A 17,939-nucleotide genomic window follows, 5' to 3' on the forward strand; every position below is an offset into this window, starting at 1 on the left:
ATTCCTAGGTATTTTATGCTTCTTGGTGCAATTGTGAATGGGATCAGTTTCTTTATTTGTCTTTCTGTTGCTTCATTGTTAGTGTATAAGAATGCAACTGATTTCTGTACATTGATTTTGTATCCTGCGACTTTGCTGAATTCATGTATCAGTTCTAGCAGACTTTTGGTGGAGTCTATCGGATTTTCCATGTATAATATCATGTCATCTGCAAAAAGCGAAAGCTTGACTTCATCTTTGCCAATTTTGATGCCTTTGATTTCCTTTTGTTGTCTGATTGCTGATGCTAGCACTTCCAGCACTATGTTAAACAACAGCGGTGAGAGTGGGCATCCCTGTCGTGTTCCTGATCTCAGGGAAAAAGCTCTCAGTTTTTCCCCGTTGAGGATGATGTTAGCTGTGGGCTTTTCATAAATGGCTTTTATGATCTTTAAGTATGTTCCTTCTATCCCGACTTTCTCAAGGGTTTTTATTAAGAAAGGGTGCTGGATTTTGTCAAAGGCCTTTTCTGCATCAATTGACAGGATCATATGGTTCTTCTCTTTTTTTTTGTTAATGTGATGTATCACGTTGATTGATTTGCGAATGTTGAACCAGCCCTGCATCCCAGGAATGAATCCCACTTGATCATGGTGAATAATTCTTTTTATATGCCTTTGAATTCGATTTGCTAGTATCTTATTGAGAATTTTTGCATCCATATTCATCAGGGATATTGGCCGGTAGTTCTCTTTTTTTACTGGGTCTCTGTCTGGTTTAAGAATCAAAGTAATACTGGCTTCACAGAATGAGTCTGGAAGTTTTCCTTCCCTTTCTATTTCTTGGAATAGCTTGAGAAGGATAGGTATTATCTCTGCTTTAAACGTCTGGTAGAACTCCCCTGGGAAGCCATCTGGTCCTGGACTCTTATTTGTTGGGAGATTTTTGATAACCGATTCAATTTCTTCGCTGGTTATGGGTCTGTTCAAGCTTTCTATTTCCTCCTGATTGAGTTTTGGAAGAGTGTGGGTGTTCAGGAATTTGTCCATTTCTTCCAGGTTGTCCAATTTGTTGGCATATAATTTTTCATAGTATTCCCTGATAATTGTTTGTATCTCTGAGGGATTGGTTGTAATAATTCCATTTTCATTCATGATTTTATCTATTTGGGTCATCTCTCTTTTCTTTTTGAGAAGCCTGGCTAGAGGTTTGTCAATTTTGTTTATTTTTTCAAAAAACCAACTCTTGGTTTCGTTGATCTGCTCTACAGTTTTTTTAGACTCTATATTGTTTATTTCTGCTCTGATCTTTATTATTTCTCTTCTTCTGCTGGGTTTGGGGTGTCTTTGCTGTTCTGCTTCGATTTCCTTTAGGTGTGCTGTTAGATTTTGTATTTGGGATTTTTCTTGTTTCTTGAGATAGGCCTGGATTGCAATGTATTTTCCTCTCAGGACTGCCTTCGCTGCATCCCAAAGCGTTTGGATTGTTGTATTTTCATTTTCGTTTGTTTCCATATATTTTTTAATTTCTTCTCTAATTGCCTGGTTGACCCACTCATTCTTTAGTGGGGTGTTCTTTAACCTCCATGCTTTTGGAGGTTTTCCAGACTTTTTTCTGTGGTTGATTTCAAGCTTCATAGCATTGTGGTCTGAAAGTATGCATGGTATAATTTCAATTCTGGTAAACTTATGGAGGGCTGTTTTGTGACCCAGTATATGATCTATCTTGGAGAATGTTCCATGTGCACTCGAGAAGAAAGTATATTCTGTTGCTTTGGGATGCAGAGTTCTAAATATATCTGTCAAGTCCATCTGATCCAATGTCTCATTCAGGGCCCTTGTTTCTTTATTGATCGTGTGTCTGGATGATCTATCCATTTCTGTAAGTGGGGTGTTAAAGTCCCCTGCAATTACCACATTCTTATCAATAAGGTTGCTTATGTTTATGAGTAGTTGTTTTATATATTTGGGGGCTCCGGTATTCGGCGCATAGACATTTATAATTGTTAGCTCTTCCTGATGGATAGACCCTGTAACTATTATATAATGTCCTTCTTCATCTCTTGTTACAGCCTTTAATTTAAAGTCTAGTTTGTCTGATATAAGTATGGCTACTCCAGCTTTCTTTTGGCTTCCAGTAGCATGATAAATAGTTCTCCATCCCCTCACTCTCAATCTAAAGGTGTCCTCAGGTCTAAAATGAGTCTCTTGTAGACAGCAAAAAATGGGTCTTGTTTTTTTATCCATTCTGATACCCTATGTCTTTTGGTTGGCGCATTTAATCCATTTACATTCAGTGTTATTATAGAAAGATACGGGTTTAGAGTCATTGTGATATCTGTATGTTTTATGCTTGTAGTGATGTCTCTGGTATTTTGTCTCACAGGGTCCCCCTTAGGATCTCTTGTAGGGCTGGTTTAGTGGTGACAAATTCCTTCAGTTTTTGTTTGTTTGGGAAGACCTTTATCTCTCCTTCTATTCTAAATGACAGACTTGCTGGATAAAGGATTCTCGGCTGCATATTTTTTCTGTCTAGCACACTGAAAATCTCGTGCCAATTCTTTCTGGCCTGCCAAGTTTCAAAAGAGAGATCAGTCACGAGTCTTATAGGTCTCCCTTTATATGTGAGGGCACGTTTACCCCTTGCTGCTTTCAGAATTTTCTCTTTATCCTTGTATTTTGCCAGTTTCACTATGATATGTCGTGCAGAAGATCGATTCAAGTTACGTCTGAAGGGAGTTCTCTGTGCCTCTTGGATTTCAATGCCTTTTTCCTTCCCCAGTTCAGGGAAGTTCTCAGCTATTATTTCTTCCAGTACCCCTTCAGCACCTTTCCCTCTCTCTTCCTCCTCTGGGATACCAATTATGCGTATATTATTTCTTTTTAGTGTATCACTTAGTTCTCTAATTTTCCCCTCATACTCCTCGATTTTTTTATCTCTCTTTCTCTCAGCTTCCTCTTTTTCCATAACTTTATCTTCTAGTTCACCTATTCTCTCCTCTGCCTCTTCAATCCGAGCTGTGGTGGTTTCCATTTTGTTTTGCATTTCATTTAAAGCGTTTTTCAGCTCCTCATGACTGTTCCTTAGTCCCTTGATCTCTGTAGCAAGGGATTCTCTGCTGTCCTGTATACTGTTTTCAAGCCCGGCGATTAATTTTATGACTATTATTCTAAATTCACTTTCTGTTATATTATTTAAATCCTTTTTGATCAGCTCATTAGCTGTTGTTATTTCCTGGAGATTCTTCTGAGGGGAATTCTTCCGCTTGGTCATTTTGGATAGTCCCTGGAGTGGTGAGGACCTGCAGGGCACTTCCCCTGTGCTGTGGTGTATAACTGGAGTTGGTGGGCGGGGCCGCAGTCCGGCCTGATGTCTGCCCCCGCCCACCGCTGGGGCCACAGTCAAGCTGGTGTGTGCCTTCTCTTCCCCTCTCCTAGGGGCGGGATTCACTGTGGGGTGGCGTGGCCCGTCTGGGCTACTTGCACACTGCCAGGCTTGTGATGCTGGGGATCTGGCGTATTAGCTGGGGTGGGTAGGCAAGGTGCACCGGGGCAGGAGGGGCAGGCTTAGCTCGCTTCTCCTTAGGTGATCCACTTCAGGAGGGGCCCTGTGGCAGCGGGAGGGAGTCAGATCTGCTGCCGGAGGTTTGGCTCCGCAGAAGCACAGAGTTGGGTGTTTGCGCGGAGGGAGCAAGTTCCCTGGCAGGAACTGGTTCTCTTTGGGATTTTGGCTGAGGGATGGGCGGGGGAGATGGCGCTGGCGAGCGCCTTTGTTCCCCACCAAACTGAGCTCTGTCGTCCGGGGGCTCAGCAGCTCTCCCTCCCTTTGTCCTCCAGCCTTCCCGCTTTCCGAGCAGAGCTGTTAACTTATGACCTCCCAGACGCTAAGTCGCGCTTGATGTCGGAACACAGTCCATCAGGCCCCTCCGCTTTTGCCAGCCAGACTCCGGGGCTCTGCTTGGCCGGGGAGCCGCCCCTCCGCCCCGGCTCCCTCCCTCCAGTCCGTGGAGCATGCACCGCCTCGCCGCCCTTCCTACCCTCTTCCGTGGGCCTCTCGTCTGCGCTTGGCTCTGGCAACGACGTTCTGCTAATCCTCTGGCGGTTTTCTGGGTTATTTAGGCAGGTGTAGGTGGAATCTAATTGATCAGCAGGACGCGCGGTGAGCCCAGCGTCCTCCTACGCCGCCATCTTCCCTCCCCTCTCCAACAAAACTATTTTAAAGATGAGGGTGTACAGGAAAGTGCATGTTGGGTAAGAGAAGATGACAAATGAACAAAGGAACACTAAATATGAAGTAGTGAACTATAAACATGCTTAGAAACTAGGCTTCATGATTAAGTCTCCCCTCTCAGGCCCACAGGGCCCCCTTGGTTCACAAAAAAAGCAAATGGAAATCTTGTGTGAAGGAAACCACCTTTAATTTGATCATTACTTGTCATGGAGTAAAGCCAAATCAAATAAATATGCACTCGAATAAAAATCACCTCATAGGAAACAAACCACTACATGGGAAGAGTAAAAAAAATAATAATAACAATAGACCTCTTGAGAACTTGACATATTAGAATTTAAAGATATGAAGTATGGAATAACTATCTTAAAAAAAGGAAATTCATGAAGATGTAATACAAGACAAAAAGCTGTACAAAATGACTTGGCAGGTTTGAAGAATAAAATTAGAACTTTCAAAAAGGAAACACTCCACTCACTGAAATAAAAATGTTATTAAATAGGTGTAAACAAATGGTTACATGTACCTGAAGAGTATGGATATGTGAATTGGGTTACAAATTTGAATAAATTACCTACAATTTATGTTGAGAGCGGAGATAAAAAATGTGAGAGAAAAGAAAAGTACAGAGGATAGGATGAGAAAGTCTAACATTTGTCTAATAGGAATTTCAGAAGAACAAAGAGAGGAAGAAGAAGCAATAGTTTGTAGATTTAGTAACTGGGAAATCTAATGTAAGAAATGAATCCAAAGATCCAGGAAGAAAAACAAATACCAAGCAGTACAACTAAAAGGAAACCCATCCTAGGACACACACTGTAATGAAACTAGAGAATATCAAACACGATGAAAAGATTCTAAAAGCAAAAAGCATGAAAAGACAGACTCTCTACAAAGGAATACAAATTTGATTTACACCAACCTCCTCAAGAGCAATGAATGAAGCCAGATAACAGTGAAATGTTTTAAGAATTCTGGAAGCCATCTCAAAACTGTGTACCTGCAAAACTATCTTTCAAGAATGATGGTAAAATAAAGTCATTTTTAGATAAACACTAGCTACATTTTCCACCTACACAGCCTGAAATATTTACTAGTTACTAAGATAATTACTAAAATAATTTCTAAATTATGTAATTTAGGAAGAAGGACATTATTCTGGAAAAAAAGGTCGAAGATACAAGGACTACTGACCAACAATATAAACAAAACAAACACAGTAGAATAAAATAACACCACCATCAACAACATCAATTAATGTGGGGGAGCTGAAAAACTGGAAATGGAGAGCAAATAGGTCAAATGGGGTGATGAAGTTCAAATGTTTCCAAGTGCTCATATCACTCACAGCAGGATTAAGATATTAACTCAAGATTTCATTAAATATTTACATCTGGTAAAAATTCAAGGATAACCACCAAAAGAAAAGAAATAGGTGCATAAATTCCAAATTACTAGATGCAAAAAAATGGAATGAGAAATATAGACCAAAAAAAAAAAAAAACCCAAAACAAACAAACGAGAAACAATACAACCTCAAGAAAATGCAAAGAAAAAGCACACATAAAAAAAGGGCAGGAAAATGTAAGGTAATAAGTATAATGGTAGACATAAGTCTATGTATATTAGAAATGGAATAAAAATGATTTAAACTTGTCAATGAAAAGGCACAGTTTGTCATGGTCGGTTTGAAGGAAAAAAAATGTTAACAGGAAATCTTCTAAAACACAGAAGGGTTTAAAGGGTGAAAAAAAAATGTTTCAGGTAAATATTAACCAAAAGAAAGCTGAGGAGGTAGTTCTGAGACTTAACTAAATAGATTCTAGGACAGAAAGCATTATTAAGGATAGAGAGGTCACTAATATTGATTTCAAAAAAAGCTTAATTTCCCAGGAAGGCATATAATTCTAAATCTTTATGTTCTCAGCATCAAAATATATAAAGTCACACAACTACAGAGAGAAGTGAACAAATCCAACACCATTGTGGGAGAGTTCAACATACCTCTGCCAAGTATTAAGTCAATCTGAGGGAAAAATTAGTAAAGATTTGGAAAACTTGCATATACCTAAAAAGTTTGATTTGTTGGATAGGCAATCAGAAAAACTTCCCACAATTACAGAAAATGCATTCTCAAGCACACATAGGACATTTATAAAATGTGACCAATTGGCCGAAGACAGGTCTGAATGAATTTCAAAGAGTCAGTATTGTATGGGACACATTGTCTGCCTACAATATAATTAAAAGAGAAACCAAGTGAAAATAGGTATCTTTAAAAATCTTCCATTTGGAAATTTCACAGCATCCTTTTCAACTCATAGGTCAAATATGAAATCACAGTAGAAAAGAGACAGTATTTTGAACTACGGGATAAAAATACCAGACATGCCAAAACTTATGGATTATAATGATGCTTTAGGGAATTTGTAGCTTTAAATATAATAAAACATGATCACTTCTCCTTTTCTATGTAGATCTTTTTTTTAACGTTTATTTATTTTGAGAGAGAGAGAAGGAAAACACACACACACACACACACACACACACACACACACACACACACACAAGTGCAAGCAGGGGAGAGGCAGAGAGAGACAGAGACACAGAATGTGAAGCAGGTTCCAGGCTCTGAGCTGTCAGCACAGAGCCAAAAAAATCTTTTTTAATGTTTATTTATTTTTGAGAGAGAGAGAGACAGAGAGAGAGACAGAGAGAGAGAGAGACAGAGCGTGAACAGGGGAGGGGAAGAGAGAGAAGGAGACACAGAATCTGAAGCAGGCTCCAAACTCTGAGCTGGCAGCACAGAGCCTGATGTGGGGCTCGAACTCACAGACAGCAAGATTATGACCTGGATCGAAGTCAGAGGTTTAACTGAATGAGCCACCCAGGTGCCTCTTTGAATTAGTTTTCTATGTACTTATCATAAGTTATATACCTCTGTCAACTACCAAAGTGTTCCTTCAGGGTGCTGAACCTGACAGGTACTCTGCCTTGAAAGGGCTCTCTTGGAGCCTCTGCTCCTGGAGCCTCTAGACTCCAGTCTAGACTGGTTAACATCCACCTGTGGCATGGTAGTTAACCTGGGATCGCTTGTCAGAAAATCTGAGGGATTTCCTTTGCTGTTCTAGCATGTTCAGTGTCGTATTTTCCATATCTCATACCTTCCTTTAAACTTTTTTTTAAATGTTTATTTATTTTTAAGAGAGAGAGACACACAGTACGAATGGAGAAGGGGCAGAGAGAGACAGAGAGAGAGAGGGATACACAAAATCTGAAGAAGGCTCTGGGCTCTGTGGCTCGAACTCACGAGCCATGAGATCATGACCTGAGCCAAAGTTGGACGCTTAACTGACTGAACCATCCAGGCATCCCTCATATCATCCTTTTTTAATTGACTGTAAGTTAGTAGGTCACATCTTCTAACTTCCTGAAAAGGGGGGACTGGGAGCTAAAATTTTTTTTTTAATTTTTAAAAAATATTTATTTTTTTTTTTAGAGAGAGAGAGAGAGAGAGAGAGAGAGAGACAGAGACAGAGAGACAGAGATAGCAGGGGAGGGGCAGAGACAGAGGGAGACATAGAATCCAAAGCAGGCTCCAGGCTCTGAGCTGTCAGCACAGAGCCTGACGTGGGACTTGAACACATGAACTGGGAAATCATGACCTGAGCCGAAGTCGGAGGCTAAACTGACTGAGCCACTGAGGCGCCCCAGGGAGCTAAAATTTTTTAAACGTTCATGAAATTTTTGTTAAACTATCCTCAAACTTTACGGGTAGTTTGGCTGAGTATAGATTTCTAGATTGGAAATAATTTTTCCATTCCAAATCCAATACTGCTTGTCTTCCTCCTTTCTGTAGGGGTGCTGAGCTCTGTTCTAGTTCCCAGGGTGCTGACACTGAATAGTGACAATTCCTCAGTATACTGGGTGAGTGGTATCCTTACTGAGCCCCTTCACAGTGGAATCACATCTACTCTAAGTCATTTCATTGATAATTCTTATTTTTTCTTTTCTGTCATTCTGGTTATTGGACATCCTGCACAAGTTCTTTAATTTTCTTAACTTTTCTCTCTTATTTTCCACTTCTTTCTGGCAGTTTCTTCAACTTTGGCTTTCAATGCTTCTAATTAGATCTTTCATAATTTCTACTTTTCATATGTTTAACTTCTAACAGTTCTCTTTTAAGCTCTGAAAGATGTTTTCTCGCTCCTTGACAGTGTTCTTTTTTGTTTTATGGTTGCAATATCGTAACTTCATTTAAGAAGCTTTCTTCAGGCCTCTGCTATCTGTTCCTATCTTAGACCAAGCTCTAACAAGCTTCCTGGATTCTCCCAAAGGGTAGGAAGAGGAACTCATCAACCATGGGTTGAATGAGCTGGGTGATTTTATAGTCGGGGAATCTCAGATGTTAATATCTTTATATCTCCTGTTGATGAGAAAATTCCTCAGAAAAGACTTGTGTTTAATACCCACTACATACCAGGGTAAGGCAGGAACGACCACTCAACAGTGTAGACTAGGAGCACAGGATATGATCGCTTCCTGGACAGACTTGCAACTAATTGTTTTTCTTATTTTAGTCCTTTTTTTTTTTTTTTTAATTTTTTTTTCAACGTTTATTTATTTTTGGGACAGAGAGAGACAGAGCATGAACGGGGGAGGGGCAGAGAGAGAGGGAGACACAGAATCAGAAACAGGCTCCAGGCTCTGAGCCATCAGCCCAGAGCCCGACGCGGGGCTCGAACTCACGGACTGCGAGATCGTGACCTGGCTGAAGTCGGACGCTTAACCGACTGCGCCACCCAGGCGCCCCTTATTTTAGTCCTTTTTATCTGCCACAGTGGTAGTAGGAAAATTGGATATGCAAACAAAAATAATCCTTAACCGTTATCTCACATTATACACAAAAATTGACTCAAAATGGATCATATACCCAAATATAAAATCTAGAACTTGAGAAAACACAGGAGAAAAAATTGTTGTTAACCTTGGAGTAGGTAAATACTTCTCAATTAAGACACAAAAACACACATTATAAAAGAAAAAAAATTATTTTGACATTACCAAAATTAAAACTTCTGCTCTTCAAAAGACACCATTAAGAAAATGAATAGGCAAACCATAAGCGCTAAACTGACAAAGAGCTTGTGTCTCGATCCCATAAAGAACCACAGAGCTTATTATTGATAATAATAATATGATAATACTCTATATTACAAGAGTAATAAAAGAAGACAATCCAATCAAAAATGGGTTAAAGATACAAAATATCATGGGGCACCTGGCTGGCTCAGTTGGTTAAATGTCTGACTTTGGCTCAGGTCATGATCTTGCGTTTGTGAGTTCGAGTACCACATCGGGCGCACAGAGTCCGCTTCAGATCTTCTGTCCCTTTCTCTGCTCCTCTGTTGCTCATGCTCTCTCTCAAATAAATAAACATTACAAAAATACAAAATATCATGAATTCCATTTCTATGAAATATCTAGAACGGTTAAATCCATGGAGACAGAAGAGAGAATGGTGGTAGCCAGGGGGTAGGAAGAGACAGAAATAGGGAGTAACTGTTTTATATGTATGGGATTTCCTTTTGGATTGATAAAAATGTTTTCGAACAGAAGGAAATGGTGACTGTATAATACTGTAAGTTTTATATTAGGTGAATCGCACTTCAGTGTAAAACAAACTGGACAAATATGTGAATAAATGCTTCATCAAAGAGTATGGCCAATAAACACATGTGGCCAGTAAACACATAAAAAGTAAACACCATTACTTATAAGGGAAATGCAACTTAAAACCACAATGAGATACCACTATATATATATATATATATATATATATATATATATATATATATATTGGAAAGAGGGAAATAAAAAAAGGTTGACGGTATCATGTTTTGTTGAGGACATGGAAGAACTGAAACAATCAGATTTTAGGTGGAAATATGTATGTTAAAGCCACTTTAGAAAAAACTTTGGCAGTTTCTAATAAAGTTAGACATATACTAATCACATGGCTAGTCATTCTACTCTAGGATTTTCCCAAAGTAAATAAAATAATATATCTGCACAAAAAAATTACAGATAGGTGTTGATGGTAGCTTCATTAAATAATAGCCCCAAACTGGTAACAAGACAACAGTTGAATGGATAAATAAATTGTGATGTATCTTTATAATGAAATACTACTCAGTAGAGAAAAGAAACAAACACCTGACACAGGGATGAATCTTGAAAACAGTGTGCTGAGTGGAAAAAACATAAAAAACAGTTTACATCAAATTATAGAAAAGGCAAATGACTCTGCAGTAACAGCAAACAGATCTGCAGTTGCCTGGAACTGGGGCCAGGCAGGATTGACAGCAGAAGGCATACGGACACTTTTTGGGGTTGACGGAAATAGTCTATGACTTCACTATGAAGGGACTCTACATGGTAAATGTATTTGTCAAAACCCAATGAACTATATGCTTAAATGGGTGCACTCTACTGTATGTATGTAAACTGTATTGCATATAAATTGTACCTTCAAAAAGTTGTTTAAAGGAAAAAAAAAGGGTAGAGGAGACAACCTGAAGAAAATTCCACTGGAGAAACATAGGATAATTATGGAGAAGAGATTGGAAAACTTATTGTTACCTATGGAAGTTGCTACAGTTCTAACTCATTGTGCTAACAACAGGCAAACAATGAGAAAGAATCAAATGCTTAAAAATCCATTAGAAAAATATTATCCTTTGCAAAGAGGCATTTCCCCTTGTCATTATGACCTTTCAAAGGAAAACTGATATAACTTAAGCACATGTTTTCTTGTGCATCTTCAACAAATACTGAAAATGATCTCATACATACATACATACATTTAAATTGACTGCTCTCTGCACTGTTTTTAAAAGTAGGCTTCATGCCCAGCACGGAGTCCAACGTGGGGCTTGAACTCACGACCCTGAGATCAAGACCTGAACTAAGGTCAAGAGTCGAACACTTAACCAACTGAGCCACTCAGGCGCCCCTGAAAACCACTTGCTTTTAGAGACAACTCTCAGAGTATGAAATTATAAATACATTTGGATATTTTTAAAAAGGAAACAAATACATTATTAGTGTTTCATGAAACAAAACTTAAAATCTTACCTTTTTCATGAAATCTCCATTACAAGGAAAGACAAGCAGATTAACTATTAATTCCACCCTGAAAACATTAGGGTTGAAAATGCTCCCCTGTTCTCTATCTGAGCAGGCTCTCAATAAAAACTCTTTCCATGCTTGAGAGATTGAATGAGGCTGTGTTGTGAACACACACACAGCAAACTCACATAATACTTAACTGTATACAGTGTTCGCAGAAATAATCACTTATTCACTCACTAGTGAGTTCATTTAAAGCTCACTGAGCTTAAACTTTGTAGGATATGTAAGGAGGGAAGGAGTCAAATAGAAATATACTTGAAAATCAAAGATTTGAGCAACGTTAACACCTAACACTAATATAATGTATTATGGCTAATTACAGCATTGTCATAGTGTCTATTTAATCCTTCACCGGAGGAAACTAGGCATTGTTGACAGATGAGTAAAGTGAGGCTTAGAATGTTTTTAAAAAACCTAGCCAAGACCGTATGGAGATAACTGAACCAGGTCTTAAATGCAAGGCCCTTGATTTGGTATTTTTGTGCCATAATATCACGTTACAGTAACAAGTTGTACGAATGTAGAAGAGTGATTAATTTTGTGGAGTGGAACAGAAGAGAACATCTGAGAGCAACTAGCATTCTAGTCTGCAAGGCAAGCACCAAGAATGCAACAAGGAATTAGCTCACGGCAAACTGCATGATGACACTCCAGAATATCTTAATCTAATCTTTATAGAGAGGCAACGATTTTTCCTACTGCTAAGTCAAACTATTTAAAATATACGTAAATCATATCTAGAAGAACTTTATCCACTCTACAACTTTCAAAAGATACTTTTAAATGTTTTGACAAGAATTATATTAGAATATTAACGTCAGAATGTAAGGAATTTATGCTAATTATTTTCTAAGTCTGCTAGTGTAATAAAATGAAAAAGAAATACTCTTAAATCACTTGAAAATAATTTTATTAACTGTTTGATACTGTAGGACTTTAATCCAAGACCCAAGTGGGAAAGAATACAAGATTACTCCTTCATAATATTGTCCTATTTAAAACAGTATGCTATGTGAAAGCAAGGATAAAAGTATACATTTTCGTGTTGAATTTATAATGTTCGTGTTGAATTTATAATGTCTTTTTTGGTCCACAGAACATTTCCTATCATAACATTTGGGAGTAAGTGCTTTAATGTTTTGTTTTGTTTTTTTTTTTCCTCAAAGGTCTATTCACCTTTAATTACCCCATCACCCAACTTGCCTCTCTGTTCCATGTCTAATTAGGGAGGCTACGGCAGAGTCTTGGGGAATCAGGCTCCATTTCCTAAGGAGGAAGTCCTAGACTTCCTGTAAGAGTGGTCCTGTACGAGTTCAGTTAATGCCTGCTTGACTATACCGATGTATCCTGCACTGTTTTGTAAGCATTATTGCTTAATAATATATGCAAAAGTCAAGATGAATATAAAAACTTCCGTGGATCTGCTTTATAAAACTAGAGAGATTTGCTTGTGTTGAGGAGAGAAGAGGAATTAGCTAATACCTTTTCCTTAAATCTGTTCTGGCATTTGCCTTTATCTCAAATAACCAAGGAATGGTGCTCTTACTCTTCTGCCCTAGAGAAGAGCTATTAATATTTCCCTTCTCCCTTTTTTCTTCATGCCTGGCCACACACGCTTTCCCGCCTTGCCCTGCTCACTCAGCTGAAGCTCAGGGCTCACCAGCTCAGGCCTGAGGTGGAGTCACTGTCCTCATTAGTTCAAACGGATTGGAACTGTGGCATTCAACAGTCCAAACCAGAGTTAGCTTATCAGCAGCATACAAAAAATTCCACCTACTCGTTGCTGCTTCCTGCTCAGTAGATACCATCTCCTAAAATCAGTGCTAGTGTGATAGGTCTGAGCAGAGAAGTGCCTCCTGATCAACTTGTTTTTCCTGACTCACCAGAGATGTTCCCCATGAAGCACATCATGTTTTAAGGGAACACAAATGGCTTCCCAGGGAGGAAAGAAATACCATGTGAGTAACTCTGGGACCGTAAAAAAGTTACTTACTGTACGAACTTGAATTTACTCATCTTAACATGGGAATAAGGGATCCTAATTGAGAGGCTGTTGTGAGCATTAACACAGTAACACAGGGCTTAGCACAGTGACTGGCACAAGGAGATCAATTTTTCCTTGGCAGGGTCCTTAGGCCAATTTTATAATAAGATTTTCCCCCATATAGTTCTTGAACATTTTTGTTAGATCTATGTCTATATCACTTGCAATTTTGTTTGCTATTTTAAATGTTTTTTTTTGTTTGTTTGTTGCTATGTTGCTGGTGTAAACAAATACAGTTGGAGTTTTATACAGAAAATTTTTGTTAATCCCTCAATCTTACTAATAGTATTTGTGATACTTTTTATGAAGTTTTATGTAATCATGTCCTCTGTGCATTATGACAACTTTGCTTCAGGCTTCCTAACCCTTATGGTTTTTTTCTTTTTTTAATTTATCTTTTCTTTTTTTTTTTTTTTTTTTTCAACGTTTATTTTATTTTTGGGACAGAGAGAGACAGAGCATGAACGGGGGAGGGGCAGAGAGAGAGAGGGAGACACAGAATCGGAAACAGGCTCCAGGCTCTGAGCCATCAGCCCAGAGCCTGACGCGGGGCTCGAACTCACGGACCGCGAGATCGTGACCTGGCTGAAGTCGGACGCTCAACCGACTGCGCCACCCAGGCGCCCCTAATTTATCTTTTCTGACTGCACTTTAGGACCTTCAGCACAGTGCTGAAGAGAAGCTAGTGACATTGGGCATACTTATCCTGATTTTGAATAAAATGTCTTCAGTGTTTTATAATTAAGAATGATGTTTGGTAGATATCGTTCATCAGGTTAAACATTCCTAGTTTGCTGAAAAATTTTTTAAATCATGCCTGGGTATAGGATCTTATCAAATGCATTTTCCATATTAATTGGAATGACTATATGATTTTATCTCCTCTGATAATGTTGTAAATGACAATTAAAGCTTTTTAAGTTAAAGCAATTTTTTTTACTCCTGAGATAAAGCCAAGATCCTATTTGCTATGTTTTGTTTGGGATTTTTCTATGTCCATGAGTGATACTGACCTTTAATTTTACTTTTCATAGTAGATTTAATTTCATTTCTCAAAGCAATTGACTATTTATATTATTTTCATATGATAAGTTGACAGGGATTCTTTTTTTTTTTTCCTTGAAAAATCTGTATGAGATTTGAATAATTTATCAAAAGTTTGAAAAAATTTAGTAAATACACACACATACACACACCCCTCAGATCTTTATCCATTCATCTATTAAAGGACACTTGAGCTGCTTCCAGATAAGTAAAGTTTACCAGTCAAATCTGAAACGTTTCAGCTACTATTTACTCAGATGGTTTTTCTGCACCCTCCTCCCACCTTTCCTGCCATTCTACCACTCCCATTACATGTATGTCGGTGCCCTTAATGGTGTCCCACATCTCTATGAGGTTCTGTTTCATTTTCTTCATTCTTAAAAAAAAAATATTTTTAAATGTTTATTTTTTGAGAGAAAGAGACAGAGTGCGAGTGGGTGAGGGGCAGAGAGAGAGGGAGACACAGAATGGGAAGCAGGTTCCAGGCTCTGAGCTGTCAGCACAGAGCCAGATGTGGGGCTCAAACTCACGAACTGTGAGATGATGACCTGGGCTGAAGTCGGACGCTTAACCGACTAAGCCACCCAGGCACCCCTCATTTTCTTCATTCTTTTATTTCCCCTCTAAGGATATTTGCTATTTGGGAGATTTCTATAATCGTACAGAAATGATTTATTTTGGTGTGTCCTGTTTCTTCATAAAGATTGAGTATTTATTAATTTAAAATGTATTTATTTTGAGAAAGTGAGAGCAGAGGGGAAGAGTAGAGGGAGGGAGAGACAGAATCGAGTGGGGCTCAAACTCATGAACTGTGAGATCATGGCCTGAGCAGAGATCAAGAGCCAGACACTTAACCAACTGAGCCAAGATTGAGTTATTTAAAAGTCTTCCCAAGCACTCTGGATCTCTAAAATACTCTGTAGTCATAAATTTGAGATTGAGTTTTAACATCCTATTGAAATTACCATACTCTTTTTGGGAAGAATTTTAAATTTGATGAAAGTCTTAAAAATATGTAATGTTTCAGGGCGCCTGGGTGGGTCACTCGGTTGAGTGTCTGACTTCAGCTCAGGTCATGATCTCTCTGTTCCTGAGTTGGAGCCCCGTGTCAGGCTCTGTGCTGACAGCTCAAAGCCTGGAGCCTGTTTTGGATTCTGTGTCTCCCTCTCTCTGTCTCTCTCTGCCCTCCCCCTGCTCACGCTGTCTCTCTCTCTGAAAAATAAATAAACGTTAAAAAATTTTTTTTAAATAAAAAAATATGTAATGTTTCACAAATTTGTATGTCATCTTTGTGCAGAGGCTATAGCAGTTTCTGCGCCATTCCAATTTTAGTGTAAGTGCTGCCAAAGTGAGCACTCGACATTTTTCCCCCTCTCTCTTTCACATTGTGCAAGCTCAATTACTCTGGATTCATATTCACAACCTTTCTTCTGTCAGCTCAAATCTACTGCTGAGTCTATCTAGTGAAGTTTTCATTTTGGTTATTACACTTTCTAACTTTAGATTTCCCATGTGGTTCTTTTTTATAGGTTGTATCTTTTTCTTCTGTTTATTTTGAGAGAGAGAGAGCGAGAGAGAGAGAGAGAGAGAGAGAGAGAGAGCACGTGAGTCCAATGGTGGAGAGGCAGAGAAAATGAGGGGTGGGGGGAGAGAGAGAGAGAATCCAAAGCAGGCTCTGCGCTGACAGGAGTGAGTCCAATGTGGGGCTCGAACTCATGAATTGCAAGATCGTGACCTGAGCTGAAGTCAGACACTTAAACAACTGAGCCATCCAAGTGTTCCTAGAGTTGTATCTTTTTACTGATTTTTTCCATTTGATTAGACACCGTCAACATTCCACCCTTTAACTCCTGAGGTATGGCTTCCTTGAATTCTCTAAACATATTTATAATGGCTGCTTTGAAATTTTTGTCTGCTGGGGTGCCTGGGTGGCTCAGTCGGTTAAGCAACTGACTTCGGCTCAGGTCATGATCTCACGGTTCGTGGGTTTGAGCCCTGCGTTGGGCTCTGTGCTGACAGCTCAGAGCCTGGAGCCTGCTTCAGATTCTATGTCTCCCTCTCTCTTCCCCTCCTCCACTTGTGCTCTCTCTCTCTCTCTCTCTCTCAAAAATAAATAAAATGTAAAAAAAATTAAATAAAATAAAAAAAAAGAAATTTTTGTCTGCTAAGTCCAACATGTGGGCCCCTTCAGCTGCCTGCACTTTTTTCCTCCTGTGTATAGGTCACACTTCCTTGTTTCTTCATAAATCTTGTAATTTTTTGTTGACAACTGAGCATTTTTGACAGTGTATTGTGGCAACTCTAGACATGGATAACTCACCTACCCCAGGGGGTTGGTACTGTTGTTAATCAGTTGTTTAGTGACTTGTCTGAACTTTTTCCTGCAGGCTGCAGTATGTGATGTTCCTGCTCCGATTTTTGGGGGGGGGGGGGGTTTGGTTTTAATCTTTTCACATGGTTACCTAGGGGTTGCCCATAGGTCAGTATAAGCTACTTTGAAAGGTTGTGCTTAAGCCCGCTTGGAAGTTAGATTTTTACTCTTTGCCATTGGGTGTATACACCTTGGAGGTTGCTATCATGGTTCAAGGAGGTAGGATTTTGTGCTCCTGCCTCTCCATCAGCCAGGGCTTGTATTACTCCTTCGGAGTCACTCCTGGGAGGGCATGGCCTTGGGCTGCCAAACTGCCAGGGATGCATCGCCTTTATTTTAAAGTCTAGCTTCCTAGGAGCTGCTCCTGGGTCAGAGCAGCCTACTGTTCACCTAGTATGGTTGCAGGGGTGCTGAGGCCTGCAGTGCCAGTGAGGCTCGCACTCCAAACCTTCCCTGTGGGTTGCTCGGATTGCTCCTGAGTGGGGGCAGCTGAGCACACCCTTCTTGAGTCTGAAAGTTCTACTGTGATACTAGGAGGGTTCTTCTTGGCGATGTCTTTTCCCTGACGCTCTCTGTTAAAACTGCTGATTGCTTGGTCATCTCCTTATTGATACAGTATCACAGGGCTACAGGCAGTCTTGGAATTGCTCTCCACCAAGATCCCCATTACTTTCAACAACACCCTTGAGCAGAGGATTGTACTCTGTTTCAAAAAAGGTCAATTCTCTCAGGCAGTGCCACAGGGCTCTTCTTCCTTATAACCTCTTGTCCTCTGGGCAGAACCTCTGTGCCACTTCACAGACCCGGGGGTGAGGATGGAGTCCCCTTCTCCTGGAGTTACACTTCGGATCCAGAGTGCGTGTTGGGGTGGGGGAGGGGACACTGATCTGGGGCTGCTTCTCTGCTCTGCTACCTCTGTCCTATGGGTGAGCTGGGATAGGACAACTGGGCCAGTATTCTTGGCCCACCACACTTGGGGTAGAGCTGCAACATGGGCTAGGAGATCTCCCACAGTGAAACTGTACCCTAGACTCTGAGCTGAGGGGAGCAGGACCTCTTCTTGACTGAAGTACTGTA

The 17,939-nt window shown here is 39.7% G+C and overlaps 1 protein-coding gene and 1 non-coding gene across 2 annotated transcripts in view; both read right to left on the reverse strand.

The window, feature by feature from the left end:
• SPIDR (scaffold protein involved in DNA repair) overlaps window positions 1–17,939 on the reverse strand; it is a 490,431-nt gene that overhangs the window by 72,252 nt on the left and 400,240 nt on the right. The gene's annotated exons all lie outside the window — the stretch shown is intronic.
• LOC123587083 lies at window positions 15,744–15,847 on the reverse strand. The gene has a single exon (XR_006707142.1). It is a non-coding gene; the product is annotated as a U6 spliceosomal RNA (small nuclear RNA).

This window comes from Leopardus geoffroyi, chromosome C3 (genome assembly GCF_018350155.1).
Source record: "Leopardus geoffroyi isolate Oge1 chromosome C3, O.geoffroyi_Oge1_pat1.0, whole genome shotgun sequence".
Classification (NCBI taxonomy): Eukaryota; Metazoa; Chordata; class Mammalia; order Carnivora; family Felidae; genus Leopardus; species Leopardus geoffroyi.